Source organism: Sciurus carolinensis, chromosome 2 (assembly GCF_902686445.1).
Source record: "Sciurus carolinensis chromosome 2, mSciCar1.2, whole genome shotgun sequence".
Classification (NCBI taxonomy): domain Eukaryota; kingdom Metazoa; phylum Chordata; class Mammalia; order Rodentia; family Sciuridae; genus Sciurus; species Sciurus carolinensis.
The window spans coordinates 182,872,139-182,890,256 of record NC_062214.1 but is presented as its reverse complement, the minus strand read 5'-3'; the positions used below and the strand labels follow the sequence as shown (position 1 = coordinate 182,890,256).

At 42.3% G+C, this 18,118-nt stretch overlaps 1 protein-coding gene across 5 annotated transcripts in view; it reads right to left on the bottom strand.

Annotated features, from left to right (window-relative positions):
- Positions 1-7,942, bottom strand: part of Flrt2 (fibronectin leucine rich transmembrane protein 2) — an 85,930-nt gene extending 77,988 nt beyond the window's left edge. The window contains exon 1 of one of the 5 annotated variants that reach the window (XM_047539851.1): positions 7,560-7,942. The gene's annotated coding sequence lies outside the window, so the exon portion shown is untranslated. The other 4 variants (XM_047539850.1, XM_047539853.1, XM_047539849.1 and 1 more) reach the window with 4 other exon arrangements.
- Between the last annotated feature and the right edge of the window lie 10,176 nt (positions 7,943-18,118).

The window sequence follows — 18,118 nt, the reverse complement described above, 5'->3', positions numbered from 1 at the left end:
AGGAGGTCAGTAAGTGGAAGCCTGCAAGAGAAGGGCTTCTTTTAGAAAGATGTTTTACAGGACTTTTTCTGCATCATTAACTCTTCTGGAATCCTGAACATAGCATGATGAATTTCCCTAAAAAGTAGCTACTGTTTAATTTTCAATCACTTCAAAGAGCCACAGTAGAAAGAATCAAAGAAAACCAAAAAGACCAGTGGATTCAAAAAATTCACCAAGGGAGGGAAAAAGAGAAGGGAAAAAAAAAAAAAAACAACCCACGAAGGTTCTAACAGATTTTGACCATGCCCTCAAAATACCACTGATTATTTTGCTAATACAGTGTTTTACTGTTTCATACAACTGAAATAAGTCTCTGTATTCATCAGAACACAGGATATTTTTATTACAATATTTGTGTCATAGCCCTTAAAAAAGGAACATGCTTAAAACCTTGAAAAGAATCTCTGTCTGAAAATGGCTCTTGGTGTGTGTGTGTGCGTCTGTGTGTGTGTGTGTGTGTGTTTGTGTGTGTGTGTGTGTTACTATAAACAGATACTTAATGAGACGTAGCTTATTACTGAAAGGAGCGACAAAACACTGACACCCTTACTCCTCTCTCCAACATGTAGTCTTGGAAGGAAAATATAATTTCACAGAAGCAAAGAACTGTGGCAGGCAGGAAAGGCAAGAAAGTTGGCGGAGGTACCGGAATGGTTGCTTAACTTCAATAATAACAATAATTGGTCTTTAAAAATGTCTTTTGCGTAAAAACCTGCCCAAGGGAAAAGAAAGAAAACCTCCTAAAAATTCCATATCCCCAAATACCACTACATCAAAAACCATCTGGAAAATGTCAGATAATGGTATCCACCCACCTAAGAAATCCAGTAAACTTTGTCTTCAGTTAGCATTTAGAATAATCAACTAGAATTGAAAATTCTATCAGAAAACCCTCTGAAGACAAAGCAGGATTTGGAATCAGATTTTTAAAGTCTCCTTAAAAAGACCATCTGTTTATAAATGCTCTTCTCACACTCCACTTCGTCCTTGATCTGTACCACAAGTTCACAGCAGAAGCAGACTGAATTTAAAGACATACACACGGCTACTATGAAGTCTAGTTACCACATATATGTTCTGGGCTGGTCTCAAGTTTCCCTTGTTATGTAAGCACTTAGGGGCAATAAAATTTCACTTACATTCACCAGCACTGTGAGTCCCAAAACAACAGTCTACCCGGCTGTACAATCCTATTACTGGCAGCAGACAGCACTGGTGTTTTATTTATGTTGATCATGTTGTCGTGCTCTATGGAATAACGATTTAGTGGACTCTATATTAGTCCATCATATTTGTATTGCCACTATTCAATATCATTATCCATACTGAACTCCATATTAGAAAAATCAAATTAGAAAAATTGAAACATTCAGAAAGAACTAGCTGGTGAGTCCCCCCCCCACACACACACACGTCTGCAGACTGATGAGAAGGAAGAAAAACAATGAGTATTCACTTCTCGCAGATAGAGGTCACTAATGGACTGGATTTGAATCACTGTGGCAGAAACCACATAGTTATTAAAGCAATCTAGTGAAAAATGAACTTGAATTAAAAATAAAGAAAAGATACCAAAAGATGATTATCCAGAAAGGTGTGACCTGAATAGAAATAATATTCCATCACCTTGACCTTTCTTGAATCTTCTAAACAGAAAGAAAAAGCCAAAGCCGCTTGGCACCATTGCTATTTTTTACCTTCAGAAGCTGCTGATCTCAGAAGCAGCAATTCTTCCTGGTAAAGTAAGGAGCTGAAGAGTCAAAGTAGATTAGATGTTCATACTGAGTCTAAGGCTTCAAGAATCGGACATACCTGAGCCTTTCCTGAAACCCCAATTTCAAATTGGGATAATACAATGTTGATTTAAGGAGATACGTATAAACTCTAAATCAAACTCTCCAGCAGGCCAGAATATAAATGTAATAAATAGGGCATCAGAGAAGGTTCAAATTAGATCCAGCCGGTTGAAGTCACACTGGGATAAGATCACATCAAGAAGTCTAGCATACAGGAAAAACCTTGACTGCCCTGGGGACCCCAGGGTATCCCAGCATGGTGTCATTTGGGAAGCTACTTTCTTGTGTTAAAAGCATCCCCTGGAATTTCTAAAAATGCAATGAAACTACCTTAGTGTTAAGACATGGCAATATTTTTTTTTAAACTAGCATTCTTTCCATGCTAGGTTTGTAATAGTTTCTGCTACAGTATCGCTAGTCTAATTCTTTTTACTATTTCGTGTTCCTACTGGCAGAGACATGGAATGATGTTTGAAATTCCATCGTCCAACCTCCTCCAGTCACAGATATTTGCAACTCAATGTGACAGTATGGTTGCTGCACTGTCATCTGTGATTATTAAAAAAAAAAAATCCTCATTAGATGGTTTAACCCTATCTTGTTTCAGGTTTTGGAAGGGGTCAGGAAGAGAAGCTGTGTTTTTAGGAGTAATAACACTTTGTGGGAAAAAGCAACTTTTCTTGGCATATGTATTTATCATCCAAACACTGATTCTCTTGCAATATGGTAACCTGCAGATCATCCGTATCTGGCACATGTTGCTTAGAGATTAAAATAATAATAATAATCCAGTTCTAACATTTCAGATACTGACCTAAATTTTTACATTCTTACAACAACCAAATATATCCCTGAACAAATTCCAACCTGCATTTTATTCACCTCAAATGTTTGGGGGATCCTTTCATTGGAAATATAATAAGGTCATACCAGTTAAGTCCCCAGACAATCTAAGTCCCTACATGGGAGCTAGCCTTCATATTAGCTTTTGGATGGGGGAAGTTAGACATAATAAATTTAGCAATAAGCCTGTGAGCGAGTGGACATGCTCCAAAGCTCCCTGAAACCCTGTGATTAAAGAACCTCCCAGCTGAATGGGGAGCAATAGCTCCCATTTAGAAGAGGCTTTGCATAGCAAATGCAGCATGTAAAGAAATCTAATCAGCACCTTGCACTCCCGCATTTACACGGATTTGTGCCTTGCACTTACTTGATTAGCTTACAGTAAGCTTTACATGAGATTCCCTCCATTAAAATTAATCAAAAGCTCTTAGAGACTGTTTTCCATTCAAAGGAGAAAGCACGATGAGTTTCCAGGTGAATTAATAATGATCATAATAATAAAGACGAGAGCAGCAGCAAATGTTTAGGTGCTTTTAAACTCGAAACTCTATGGGGGGGTGGTTTGAGGGGGGGTATTGAGAAGTTGGAGCAGGAATCTTGGCTCTAAGAGTGAATGGAAGCTATTTTCTTAGTTCAAGTAAGGCGGGCCACTGTTCGGGAGACATGACTGCCTCCTCTCTAGGGCCCCCAGCCTCAGTGCTCCCACGCGGTCACTCGATTCCCTGGCACCATCGTGCATCAGGCCACTGAGAGGAAAAAAATACAACTGGCCGCCCTGCAACCAGGAACCCTTTCCTTCTGAGATAGACAAACAGACACAGGCGCGCGCGTGCGCTCACACACACACATACACACACGCACACACAAAATCACTGCAAATTCACATTACCAAAGACTAACATGCTTCATCTCAATCCCCTCGATGAAAATGAGACTTCTAAAGTTCCTGTTTTATGACGCCAGAAGGTGAATGGAAGAGAGGAGGGCTCCGGGGATGTCAAAAGGAAGAGAGATTTTTTTGCCTCTGCTGTCAATTCGCACACCCCTCCCCATATCTGTTGTCCTGAGCAGGCAAAAAGAAGCAGGCAAATTAGAGTGGGCTCGAATTTTATTTTCTTTCTTCCTTTTTTAAATTTTTTTTAACGATGCTAAATAGGGGTGAGAGGGAGAGGGTAAGTGAAATCCATCAATCATTTCCCTGGATTGAGGCATACTAAAAGCCCCTGAATTCACTTTACAAATATCTAAAGAGCCGTACAAGATGAGGCACCAGCTGGAGCTGAGGGTTATCATTCGCTCCTGGGGGCATTAGCCTCCCCGCACAGCTGCCCAACTGGCGCACAGAAGATCCCAACGCTAGACACCCATCCCCAGCATCTCGAACTTCATTTCCCTCTTACTTTCTCCCAAACCCGGCGAGGAGCGCTAGGAAAGACTCTGAGAGAGAGCAGAGGAGTACGGAAAGGGAGGGTTGGGGAAGTGCTTTACCTGCGAAGGCTCTCGAGGTCTCCTTCCAGCCCTGGTGGTAATCCCGCTCAGCGCTGCGCCCTCCCCCAGATCCAAACTTTTGCTTGGTCCTCCGGGAGGCGGCGGAGGCGACGGCGGAGGCTGCTGGAGCCGAGCCCTGTCGCCTGCAGCGTCGGGGCACGGGGGAGCGGAGGCCGGAGCCCCAGAGCGATGCGCGCCTCCCCGCAGCCGGTAGGCGCCCGAGCGCCCCGCTCGCCTCGCTCGCTCTCGCCTACTTCCCCTACGGATGCGCGGCATCGTCTTCCCCCGTCCTCCGCCACCTACGCCTCCAGGGCTCGGGCATGCCACTTTCTCTCGGTTCGGGCCGCCCTGGCTCCCGCCTCCTTTTCTGCTCTGCTTGCCTTCTCTCCGCCTCGGCTAAGCCAAGGAACCCCGAAAAAAGTAGGGCGGGCAGAGAAGGCGGTGAAAAGCGGCCAGGCGGAACCCAGACTCCTGGGAGACCCAGGACCCCGGGGTTCGGCGGAAGAGCCAGGCGGGCGCTCCTCCGTTGCGTGTGTGCGGACCCCGCGGAACGCCGTGCAGAGCTGCGCGGGGGCGGGCGCGGGGCTAGCTCCAAGTGCTGCGCCCGCCCAGCGCGGATGTGGAGGCTGCTCTGACCAAACTGCTGCCTCAATCCGAGGCGGTCTGGCTAATGTAGGCGCTGAGGCCTCCACCCCCACCCCTCCTGACACCCCCGGGAGATGTTTACAGTAATGAATTCGCGGGATCGCCTCCGCCGCTCCCGCGCTCCTCCTCTCCCTCCGTCCCTCGCGCTCTGGCGCGCTCCCCTGCTAGAGCCCTCTTTCTCTCCCTCCCTCTTTCTCTTCCTCCCTCGCGGAGTACCTCCCACTTTTCTGCTTTAAAGAATGCTTGGGAGGAGCGGCTGCAACCCAAAGCTTTCCAAGAGGCAAAGTCTGACTCGAATTTTAACCCTCTCCTCCCTGGAGAGAGTTCCAGAGCACTGAGGCTAACCCCGAGGATACCACCTTGACCCTGCACGCCGCCTCTCCGTTTTCTACACTGCTCATTCCTTCCCTACGCCCAGCTTTTAGAAATACTTCCGCCGTCCGAACCCTGAAAGGCGATTTCCTCCAAGTCTGCCTAATGCTCTTCTTCCAGGAGGGAGGATCTATTACTTTGATTCCGAGAAAAGATCGAAACGTGAGATTTAAGGGTAAAACTATACCAAGCCTCTGAACCAAAATGGCGTTATTTCAAATGCAGGCAACCTTGAGGATTTGCCCCACCCCCATCTCCACCCCATTACAGGGTTCCTCATTCCGGACCTTTTTAAACTTTAATTGGGGAAATTATCTAGAGTTTGATGTGACCATTTAAAACACTTCTAATGTCTCCTGTTACCCTGGCTGCAACTGGGAGGTAGGGGGAGTTCAATTTCCCCATAGATTTCAGTGGACAACCAAGATTCAGCATCAAAGATTTAGGAGACAGTCTGGACAGCTAACGAAACCCAATTTGTATACAAGCAACGTTTCCACTTCGCAATCTCTTTGCAAAAAGTAAAAGTAAAGAGTAATCTGGGAAAACCAAGGGTATGTCTTTTTCTTGCGAGGTGGGGTATGGGAGGCCGGAATCTGGTTTGCTCCTCATTTCATTGCTGCTCTTCCTGCCTCCAGTAAGTTGCTGTCATGTTTTAACAAGTCCGGAGAGAGGCTGAATCTGAACAGAAGAGGGAGAACGAGCCCGCGCCAAGCGCAGGGCTGTGCCTAGACGCGCTGTCGGGGCAGTCAGGAGAGATGCAATCCGCAAGTTTAACCCCGGACCGACACTCTAGGGATCCTCTTAGCTCTGTGGGTAGAAGAGTAGGACGGGGGCGGTGCCTGTAACCGGCTGGAGATGATTTCCGGACGCGCCCAGGCGAGACCGCACTCCGGGTCCTCAATTCAAAGCCTGAGTCACTTGGCACCCCTTCTCCGATTGTTTTTATTTCCTTCGCATCCCTGTTGTGTCTACTGCTTTTATGTATTTGAAAGCCGAAGTCAGATTAAGACGACTTGGAGAAGCGCCAGATTTGTCTCCCAAGTCATGCATGGATCCACCCAGACACACGTTGACACACGCGCTCACACGTGCACACACACTCATACACATTACTCGAATGCTTGAGCGCCTGTCGCTTCAATGTTGTATTATGCAAAGGTGACTAGAAAAATGCGTGAATTTAGATATGCATAGCCCGTCCTCTCCCCATCCTCGGGGAGAGTAATTAATAATTATCCAGGGGAGGAAGGGGAGCGGATGGTAGAGCTAATCACAGAGAAACAGACAGTAAGTGCCATCTTGCTGGGAGGTTCCTGGAGCGAAGCGCCAGAGACCACAGCCGCGGTGGCTTCAGTCTCCACGGGCAACTGTTTCGAATGCTCCAGGAGTTTGCAGAAGTCAAGTGTGGATTCATCCCGCTCCAGTCACCCTATTCCCAGAGGGCTCCCTTACCCTCTTTAGTGCCAGCATCTTAACTTGGCATCTTGATCTTGGGCCTAATTATCAAAGAGAAGTGACCACGCTGCCTCTGAAAGGGGTGGGGGGCGGGGGCCCTGGACTGGTCAGCGTGGCGGAAGGATCTTTTCTGGAGGTCCCAAGACCCAGCAGGGACCTGGTGGCAGCTGGCTAGGCCTTGGTTCGGTCACTTCTCGCCGTCTTCTTGTCCCTGCATTCAGCGCCTGGGGGCGTTACCCGCCCCATCTCTGCTTCCAACGCACGCGGCGCCAGAACGCGATCCCAGTTCAGCTATTCCTGCGCCTCGCGTCTTCGCCACCCTCTCCTTCGCTTCAGGAAGGCGCAGTGGCCCCAGCTGAGTGACCGCCAGCGCCGAGAGAACCAGAAGGGCTGGAGAAGGACTTGGTTTTGGGGAAAGCATCCTGGCTTTCCAACTGAAAGGAAAACGAATTAACATCTGCTGCGTCTTAAAGGCTAATCGGTCCTGGATTGCGGAGAGGGGGCGGACTGGTGGCTTTAGATATAACCACTTGATAATAATGCTGGTAGCATGAAAAGTAGATGGAAAAGGAGGTTGTTACTCATGGAAGTTAAGAGATTCATTCTGGAGAAATGGGAGACTGTACTCCAGCAGGCTTAGAGGTCTGGAAACCCTCATTTAGAATCTGTGCTTCTAGCAGGCAATTATGTTTGCGTTTTGACCCCGAGCTATTACAAAACTCCTTAAAGAAGGTAGATTCGACCTGCAGACAGATGTCCCTAAAGTCGGAGCCTATTTTTTCTCTCTGGGTAAAAGAAAAAGTCTAGAATATCCCACCAGGGTGACCACCCCCCACTGATTAAAATAAGTAAATCTTCCCCCAAAGAGCTTGATGCCCGCTTAGCGGCAGCTAGAGCGGTTATTAGAAACTTCACCTGGCACCGCAGTCTCTTTACCTGGCGGCCGCGTGTCCTCCCAAAGGGCTCATCCGAATCCGACAGGGTCAGGGAGGTGGAAAGGGAAGAAGCTGGAGCGGCAGCAGCGGGGCTCCCGGGGCATGGTATTGTTTTAGGGGTCGCCGAGGTCCCTCCTGCCCATTGTTGAGAACTGCCACCCTGGTCCTGGGGCTCGGTGGACACGGCCGCGGACGAGGAGGTGCCGCCTCCTCGCCGCTAAACGCTGGGAGGAAGGACAAGAGGCGCACCCCCAGCAGGGGAAGCTCAGCGCTTTGGCGCGAAGGTTGCGAGCACTGATGTTATCTCCCAGAGCTAGTTCCTCCGCGATGACAAAGGATGATGCCAAACTCACAAGTGATGGCGACAGGTTTCGAACGTACAACTAACTACGAGGTACCCAGTCTGAGACTGTACGCTTCTTTTCCCCTCCCCCTTCTCTCCCTCCTACCAGGGAGGGGACTAACTTAACCCTGTGTGTGCCCTACACTCCCTGGAGAAGCTGGAATGGACTAGGAAACCGCAGGCGGCGGCTCCCAGGGCGAGAGCTTTGTTCACGTGCGTTTCCAGTGGGTGTGTTGCTGTCTAGGGGCACTCGCATGGCAAGGCGCCAGTGACGGGCTTCCAGCGCCAGACTCAGGGATGGGAAGGAGCCCTAGCGTTTCATCCGGACCAGACCCAGCCCTCGGAATCTATTTTTTGCCTCCAGTTACCGGATTTATGGAAGTTGCCAGCAAAGTTGGATTTTATTCCTCTACTTCTGTTCCCGCCCCTCGTATTATTTCCTTCACTAGCTGAGCTTTGAAGATTTGGAACTCTTCGCTGGTTCAAACTCTAGCTCTTAATCGTATTGCGTGTGCGAGACGACTTTGTAGATGGCACCCACCCACTCAGGCCAAATTTAAATGAACCCTCAAGGAATGCTGTCACCCACCTATGCAGAACCGGAGTAAGCCAAATGACACATACTCAGTACAGAAGACATGCTCAGATAACGAAGATTAAGACACCAGAAGATTGTGAGGAGGAGATGTAGGAGTTTGATTTGTTAATGGGGAAATGGGAATGAAGGGAGGGAGGAGATGAAAGAGAAAGAAAAAGGGGGAGAAGGGGGAGAATAGACACAGACAGAGAAGTCAGTCTTAGAATAAACAAATGGGGAAAATAAACACAAGATAGATAGGTAGATGATAGATAATTTCAAGGTCCCAACATTGAAAAAGCAGGTCAGTTTTAAGCGCCAAGATTTTGATCCACAATATTTTCCCAGCTGTTTTGGAAGACATTAAACGGAGAATATTCCTCCACCTTGCATTCAATAAACAGCTTTGACTAAGTGTTCTCAACTCAAGAAATTCAGTGGAGTTGGAGGCCAGTCTTCTCCTGGAGACAGAATGCAAACACAAGAAAAAAACTTGGCACAGCGGCGTTCCTGTCATCGTCACGCCCCAAAGAGCCAGGACCTTGCTCAGAGCGCAAACCCAGACTCGCATTTGAACATCACCTCTTTTCCCGTTTCCATTCTGGACTAAAGAAGGAAGATGCCTTTAAAAAGTCTTCAGAGAGTAACGGTGAATCTTTCTGCAACTGAGCTATTTCAAAAGAGAAAGAGTGCTTTTCCACTGGATAGATGTTCTGATTTCTCTCTGCAACATACCCAAGCCAGGGGGAATAGTGATAACCATTTCAGATGCGTCTCTGAGCTCTGCCAGTCGTTGAGGCAGTGCGATCTGCTTCCAGCCCTCAGAGAAGAATTCCGTTGTAAATCCTTCTAGTTAGCCAAGGTGGCAGCAAAGCATAGGGAGAGCTCCTTAGGCTCCAGAATCAACAAGAAAGGCCGCCTTTTAGGACAAATACACATCTACTTGCTTTTAAACATCCATTTTCCTATGTAAGTGTATATAAGAGCCTGGATGATGTCCTTCCTTTGAAATGTTGATCTGTGAGAACAGTATAATGATTTCCCCTTTAAAAAACATTTTTGTTTAAAAGCAAAATGGAACTCTTTATAGGTTTTACATTCCGACTTAAGCTGCCAAAAAATGAATGAGTTGGAGAAGGGGGAAGGGGATGCTTGTAGAATTACATAAATTGTATTTTCAATTATTGCTGTTTCTGAATCATAAGAACACAATGTAATGACTGTGTTTTCCCTACTAAAGGCTATTGGTGCAGATGTGGTAATCAGGACAAAGAAAATTAAGTTGGGAAAAAGATCACATCAGATTTATGAGAGAATCATTTTAAATATTTTTTATCCATGTGATTTGAGTCAGCTTTAGTAATATTATGATGATGTGACCAGAAGAAGCAAAATAATAGGGAATGTGATAGAGGGGCTCCAGAGGGTAATAATTTTGCAGTCTCAAAAACTGTGACAATTTTGTTATTGGCATTGATAAAATATCACCAATACATAAAGACAGAGAGGTAGGCAGAAGAGAAACAAATGACAATCTGGGAGATTAAAAAAATAAAAACAGATGTTTGCCTCATTATCCTGAAGACTTCAGTCCTTCATGGAGACTTCATTTCAGTTGAAATCTTATTGCCATCTCAAAGTCTTTACTTTCCACCAAGCGTTTCTTGTGCCATTCTCCACCTAGACACACACATCTGCATTGACCTGTCTTTTTAAAACTTGACAAAATATAACACAATGTCTAGGTTCTAAAACCATGGTTGAAACCCCAGGTAGTGATGGTTTTGATCTTAGATAGGTTCACTTCTGAGCTTCTGCTTCTTCATTTACAAAATGAACATTAAATATCCCTGTCCAACCAGTCTTATAACATTGTCCCAGAGTGAGTCAGCACAGGTGAAAGTGCTTTAGAAATGTCATGTGCTGTAGGGCATGGTGGCCCGTAGCTATAATCCCAGCAGCTCTGAAGGCTGAGGCAGGAGGATCACAATTTCAAAGCCAACATCAGCAATTTGACGAGGCCCTAAGCAACTCAGTGAGACCCTGTATCTAAATAAAATATAGAAAAGGGCTGAGGATGTGGTTCAGTGGTTGAGTGACCCTGGGTTCAATCCCTGGTACCAACAACAAAAACAAAATAAATGTCATGTGCTTTGGTTATTATTGTGTCACTTAGTCCCAGTCTTCAAAACACAGGCAAATTACATCAATCTAAGAAGCTGACATTGTTGTATTGCTACCCAAACTCCATTTTTTCATCAATGTCCTTTCCACTAATTTTCCACTAATGTCCTTTCCCTCTTTCAGGATTCCATCAAGGACACCACATTACCTTTAGTCATCACATCTCCTGTGTGCTGTGACAGTTTCTTCATCTTCCCATGACCCTGAGAGTTTTGAGAAGTAATAGGTATTTTCATAGAACATCTCCCAGCTTGGGTTTGTCTGATGTTCTGTCCTGAATAGTGTCTAGTCATGGGCCCTGGGGGCAAAAATCAGTGGGAATGGGCTTCTGCTGATCACATCCTGTCTGGTGTCACTGGTGACGTCAACACTCCTGAAGGCATTCTGCACCAGGTTTCTCTGCTGTGAAGTCACCTACCCTGTTCACACCCTTCTTTGGATTCTCTGGAAATGAGCCACAAAATTCAGCCTGCTCTCATGAATTTTGGATTTCTAAATATCAAACTAAGCATCTACATGACTTGTAAACATTCCAAATTTGAAATTCACTCAGCAATAAAATCTCTCAGAAGGATTTTCCTATGTAGAATTTAGGAAAGTCCAACAGTATTTCCTTAGGAAAGCGCTGAACTGTCTCCTCTGGCTACTTATGTTGAGGCCATTTTCAATTCATCTGTTTTACAATTTCCAAACCAAGTCATTCTCTAAATCCTGTTGATGCTTTTGGAAACAGCTCCTTCTTTTCCAACCCTGTTACCATAGCTCTGGTTGGTTCAGAATTTCAACCTCCCTGTGCAGAAGTGACATCCATCCCTCTCATCCCTCTCTGACTTTCACATTTTCCACCTGTATGCTGCTGAGTCCATTTTCTCTTAAAGTGGCATTTGCTCCCACACGTTCATCTCTCAGCTAGATCTTAGTGTCCTAAAGAATTGAGTTTGTTTCACTTTTGTTTTTTTCTAGTGTCCAGTACAACACTTTTCACCTGGTGGACACTTAAACGATAGTAGGTGATTTCACAAATAAGCTTCTCTGGCAGGTAGAGAGAAATGTATTCTTTCTTCTAAGGTGAGGACCATTGAAAGGAAATCCTTGGCTAATACAGTTTAGAGAAGTAGCTTTCCCTTTCTCTACGGTGTAGAAAGTACTTCTAATCTATGCCTCCCTTCTTATGAGTGTGGTCTGAATCAGGGACTTTGGAATTCATAACCTTCTGATTTGGATATGCCAGGCTGTAGTTTATGGTTCAGCCATTCACCCAACAACATTTGTAGAAAATCCAAAATAAGTAGCAGGAATTATTTGAATAGATTCAGTCCCAATCCTGTCAAAATTTTCAGTCTAGTTAAGATGCAGATAAATAATGGTATGCTCACTACAAAAATACAATAATTTTTTTGTGTTCAGAGGACTTTAGTGACCTGAAACAGGTTCTCTCTAGAGAGAAGGCCTCAGTCAAGTGTTGATGAGGTTCTTTTGACAATGTATTGATGTTACAGGGGATTTGGAGGCATTATTTTTCTGTCTGACCTTCTGCATACAACAACCTGGCTACTGGGGTGTCTTGTCTCACAGAAAGTTCTTTTGGTCAAGAATTGGAAAATCAGTGTGTAAGTAATTGCTCAAATATCAATTTCCCCAAACCTCAGTTTCTTTGCCTTTCTGTGCAGGTTACAAGATGATTATGCGTGAACAAAAACAGAAGGTACATACTGACAGGAAATAAAAGCATGTTAAACCATGGAGATTTCCTCTTACATAAACCTGCCATTTGTTAAGCAGTTGCTCTCTGTTCAAAAGGGAAGCTGGCAAAAACTTGATGCAAACATTCTCTAAGTGTACTGGGCGGGAAAACTGAGGGAATCTCCTTTTAAATACAGGTATAAAAAAGATGAAGAATCTACCCAGGGACTTATTCAATGCTCTGTGGTACCCTTGTAGAAAATATTTTTAGCTTTCTGCATCAAACTATATTTCTGATGAAGAGAGGACATTTTAATCTGAGAGAAATTGAATTGAATGTGTATATAGTATTCTGCATTAAAATTGATAAACATTTTTCTCTCCTGTATGTTGACATACTTCAGAAATAAAATTTCATGCCTTAGAACAGACTGACTTATTAGGAGAAGAAATATCTTCCCTTGAGGTATAAGCTTCACAAAGAACTCTAAACTTGCACTTGGAAGATCTTCCTTCAAGTCTCCATCACTTTGTTAGGAAATCACTTAATGCCCCTGAGCCTCAGTCTCCCTATCAAATGAGAAAAGTAAAATCAAGATTCTTGTTTAGGGCACATATATAGAAATTAAGGGAGGTGACATATTTCAAATCACAAAACAAGAAAACACTATCATTACTTATACAATCTTTGTGATTTGCAGAGCCTAATTTAATGTGAGAGCCTAATTTACTCTGTGTAACATTAAGTCTCTCCATGGGTTTTATTTGAGTTTCAATATCTCGACCTTCTCCCATATAACCTCTCTAGACTTCAAAGGTGGAGAACTGCTTTGTTTCTGCCAAATCACTCTGCATAGGTGCCATCTTTTGCTACCAAGTTTAGACCTAACCAATAAATAAACTTCCTCAATCCAGGAAATTCTCAGGTTATTTTTCACTATATCTTTAAAGAGTCATTTAAAAAATTGTTCAGTCAATTTTCTTTCTTGCTTCCTCTTCTTAACTAATAAAAGTTACCGAAGTGTTTCAAGTGGTTCTTTTATTTTGCTTCTTGATTTTATTCTTGAATTATCATCCTGCTTGAATTTTCTGGATTCAGTCATCTACTTACTCAGTTGGAATAACTTGACTTTCATTTATCTCCCTTCTTCACTTAAAACATTTTTGAAAAACAAAATTAACACTAAAATTTGAGAGTAAAAATATTAAAATGTTTATCAAAGATAGAATCTCCTTTTCTGTCTCTGTTTCTTAACTTTAAAAGTTTCCATCAGTACAATGTTTTGTAATCAGGCTAAGAAGTCATTTACCAAGAGTATAAATGAGTTTAATAGTATGTCAGTATTGTTCTTTATCCAAGGTACAGGGGCAGGAATTAAATTCTCCTTCCTCAGCACTGAAGAGTAAATGTGAATCATTAGCCTATTTTGTAGTTTGGCAAAGGCCTAAGGGCTCTCCTCATTGAAGAAATCTTTCTGAACTTGATTTCAGAAAATCCTTCCCACTCCTGGTATTTTGAAGAGATGTCTAATTGATCCCAAACAGAACATCAAACTCTACAAAGGTCAAAATTGCTCTGTTTTGAATTATTTATTTATTTTTATTTTTAAGGATCCTCTTCAGTTTCATTTGATACAGTAGGATACCTCTTTGCTTTTCCTTCAATGTTTTTTATAAAATATAAGTGTTAAGATATTTTTAAGTGCAGAAGACACAAAAATAAGGATTATAGTCTCAGAGACGGTAGAAAGTCAAGCTGTTGCCATTGAAAGAATTCCATTTGCAGAGCCTTTGTTCCTTAGAGCATCCCTAAATGAATCACAGTATCTAAGAGCTTCCCACCCATATCGACCATGACAAGGTAATAAAGAGTCAAGTGTAAGCTGCATTTTCAAGTTCACAGAGACAGTGAGACCCCAGGTGAAGGTGTCAGGTCTTCAGAAGATTCTTTAGTATTTGGCCCTGTGCCCTGCTATACATGTTATTCTCCTATGGGCAGAAATAGTTGTTCTTATCCTTATAGATAAAACCAAGGATACTCCAAAATTTTTCTAATTATCTCTGAAATAAAAGCCAGATTCCCCTAAGATGACTCTTTCTTATGTGTCCATCTTAAGCAGATGGCTTTAAAAATTATAGAACTGAGCCTGTAAAACTGAAGGAGGTCTCAATATCATCAGGGAAATACAAACCAAAACCACAATGAGATACAACTGAATGTCTACTAGAATGAGTGTAATTAAAAAGAGAGTAACAAGTGTAGGCAAAGTAGAGAAATCAGGAACTCATATATTACTTATGAGAATGTAAAATAGTACAGCCACTTTGGAGAACAGTTTGACACAATTTTTTTTTAAATATTGAGCATAAATTTATTATCTGATCCAACAACTCCACTCTGAAGGATCAAACCAAGAGAAATGAAAACCTGACCATACGCTTTCATACAGGTGTTATTAGTGGCATCATTTATAATAATCAAAAACTGATAATAACCAAAATGTCTATCGACTGGTGAATAGATAAGTAAAATATGGTATAAACACATAATGAAAAGCTATTTGGCAATAAAAAGGAACAAATTTTAGATACATGCCCCAGCATGCATAAAGCTGTACACAAGAGACCAAATTAAATTATGCGATTTAATTTGCATAAATATGCAGAAGATAAAACTATGATGGAAGGGAACAGATTACAAGTTGCTAGGGAAAGGGAAACTGAGGGAAAGAAGAGGGAATGCAAATTATCAGAAAATGTATATGAGGGATGAAAATATTCTAAAATTGATTCACCATGATGGATGCATAATTTAGCAAACCCAGTAAAAAAAAAATCATTAAGCTAAAAACTCCAAAATGGTGAATTATATGACACACAAATATGTCTAAATAAAATTGTTTTACAAAAAGCTAAGAAAGAAGACATAAATATTGATGAATATTTAATCTTACTAAATCATTTTTAGGTCCCTTGCATCACAATAAATAGTATTTGAATTATCTTAGGAGTAATAAAGAAGAGATATGGAGTGTATTAGGAAAAGCAAACTAATGTGAAACTCTAAACAATTCCTCCTGTTTAGTTAGTTCTTCAAAACAGCAGGTAAAGTTCAATTTGATTAATTTCATTTATGTGATCTGAAAAATTTAGAGGTAAGATAAGCAAAATACAAAGTGACATATGCTTTTCACTTTCTTTTTTTTTTTTAAAGCAAGATTTTAAAAAGATTTGTGAACCCACAAGAGAGAACAAATTTTCTGGTTTTGCATAAAATTCTCTACTCACCAAACAACTCTGCCAAAAGGATCTCCCATTTTTACAACCCATGGAATAGTTGTCTACTGTGGCTCAAAGTAAGATGGTTGTTTATGAATCGAAATATATTGTTGACAAGATAATTGTGAATTATTTTACATATCTAGAGGACAGTTTCTTTACTTCAGATATTCAATAATCAGGGATCTTCTTTTTTACTTCCTAGGTAGAACAATATACATATCAATTTGTGAGAATTTCAAATTTTTCCTTTTTTTCCTGGCAAAAAAGGAAAAAAAATAAGATAGATGGGTTAAGAGGCAATGCAGACATAGAACCAGTTGCCAAAGGGGCAAAAATAAAGACAACATCTGGTCCACCAAAGAACTCAGATCAAGGGTCTTCCTTTACTCAAATGATGACAGTTCCAGAGCCCACGAGCAACTAGAAAATAAATAACCAAAACACCAAAGGTGTCTCTCTGGGTTTCCACTGCAATGTCCAAAGCAGATAAACGTGTCATTTTACTGGGAGGATAACCTGAAAATTTTAACTACAACAGAAAAAGATAAAAGAAGGGCATTGAATGGGACCATGTCCTATCTCTTACGTTTGGATAACTATCATGCTTTTCTTGATGAGGCTGGTGAAAAGGTCCAGGAGGACGAATCTACATCTACCTTGGATAATATAAAAGGAGCCAGGGCACAGATTTACAGTCCTCACATGAAGGACCTTAGGACAACTGACGTGGTTGCTCTTAGTTGAAAATGGGCCCTGGTTGGTATTCTGTGTTCATATTTCTCAAACGGAAGTTGCCCACTGGATGCAGTAAAATCGAGTTTGTATGCTTGTTAATGGCCCTTTTACAGCCAAGAAGACTGTTTTTCAGGCTTCAGTAAACTTCGGATAGAATGAAGGAGGTTAGACCTGGGACTGGTCTAATGGACCCTTGAGTGATCATCCATCACCCATTCACAGTATCCTGGATAGAAGAGAGATGAGGGTGAGCACAGTAACGAGGCCTGAGCTTGGAATGGGCAGAAAAGCACAATTCAGAAGTTTTTGAGATCTACTTCTTAAATTGAAACAAGAAAAATATTTTTCCTATGAATGCAAATCACATTTTACTTTCACGTTTCACATTACTCTCAGGCTTTAGGAAAAGAGTAGAAACTAGAGTTGAAGGTACTAAAAAACTCTGCTAATTAGCTGGATTCTTTTGCTAATGCCTTATGGGATGTGTTCAGATACAAGAGGGTGTCACAGTTTATTTCAATTAGAATTAGATGGATTTTTAGCATCGAATATGTTCCCAACCAGGCGGGTATTTAGGAAAGTTACTTAATGACCTTATGGCCCAGATGTCTCATCTATCACAAGGTGACAATAATTTCTGACAAACTTGCTTTTCATCATTTTGTAACTATAGGATAAAATGATAGTTGTAAAAGCGTTGAAGGGAAAAGCATTTCAAGAAGCAAAAGTGTCACTGTCATTAAAAAATGAGAATATGTCCTCTTTGACCCCTTAGTTTACTTGAGGATGAAGGCCAGGGCCACTCCTCTAGGAAACACTAGGTTCTGGTTTACATTTCTGCTGACATGGGGGTGATAAAGGTTGATCTGTAGACATGACAAGGACAAAGTCCTAGCCTAAGTCAGAGTTTGAAGAGCCTCATTAATCACGCTGCATTGTGCTATAGGTTCCATAAACACTGTGAAAGCATCAAGTGCAGACCTTCTCCTAGTGACATCTTTCCAGCCTACCCCAGGAAGCCTTTGAGATTTCCTTCAATGACTGGATTTCATTTCAGTCATTAGCTAACCCTGCCTGGTGGGTGACTGTGGATCCCACCAGGCAGAAGTAAGGGGATATGCATTCAAACAGTTCAGACATGATTTGTCCCCTCACATGACCATTAAGAACAGCAGGGAGCCTTTCCTTTCTCAGGGTAAGGCAAGTTGCTCATGTGAATCACACAATATTCCACATTGATTTGCCTTTGGAAACAAATGCTGTAAGGTTATAGCTAGGAAGAAAATAGTGGCAATCCTTCCTATAGATATGTTGGGTAAGATTAAAAGAAAAGTGGTTTTTTGTTTATTTTTCTAACTGATTCATGCATTCTTTGGCTAAACCTTCTTTATAGGAATGGGCAACTTCGACAGAATTAAGAGAACAGGTCACCTTTGGCATTTGACACTATGGATCAGAATATGTTTGAATTCACTAACACTCATCTAAACAAGGTTGGTCTTTCTATTTTGTGTGCCCTTACTTTCAAAGCCTCAAAGATTCTCTCATTTGTGATTTTTTTTTTTTTATTTGCTTACTAATGCTTGAGCAACATTTTCTTTCCTGGTAATGTTTGAAAGCAATATCTATCAGTTGGAATGCAGCTTTGTTTTGTTTTGTTTTGCTTTGCTTTTAAGCTACACTAGCAAAGATTCCAACAGAATTAATGCTAACAAAACCACTTAAAAAATTGTGT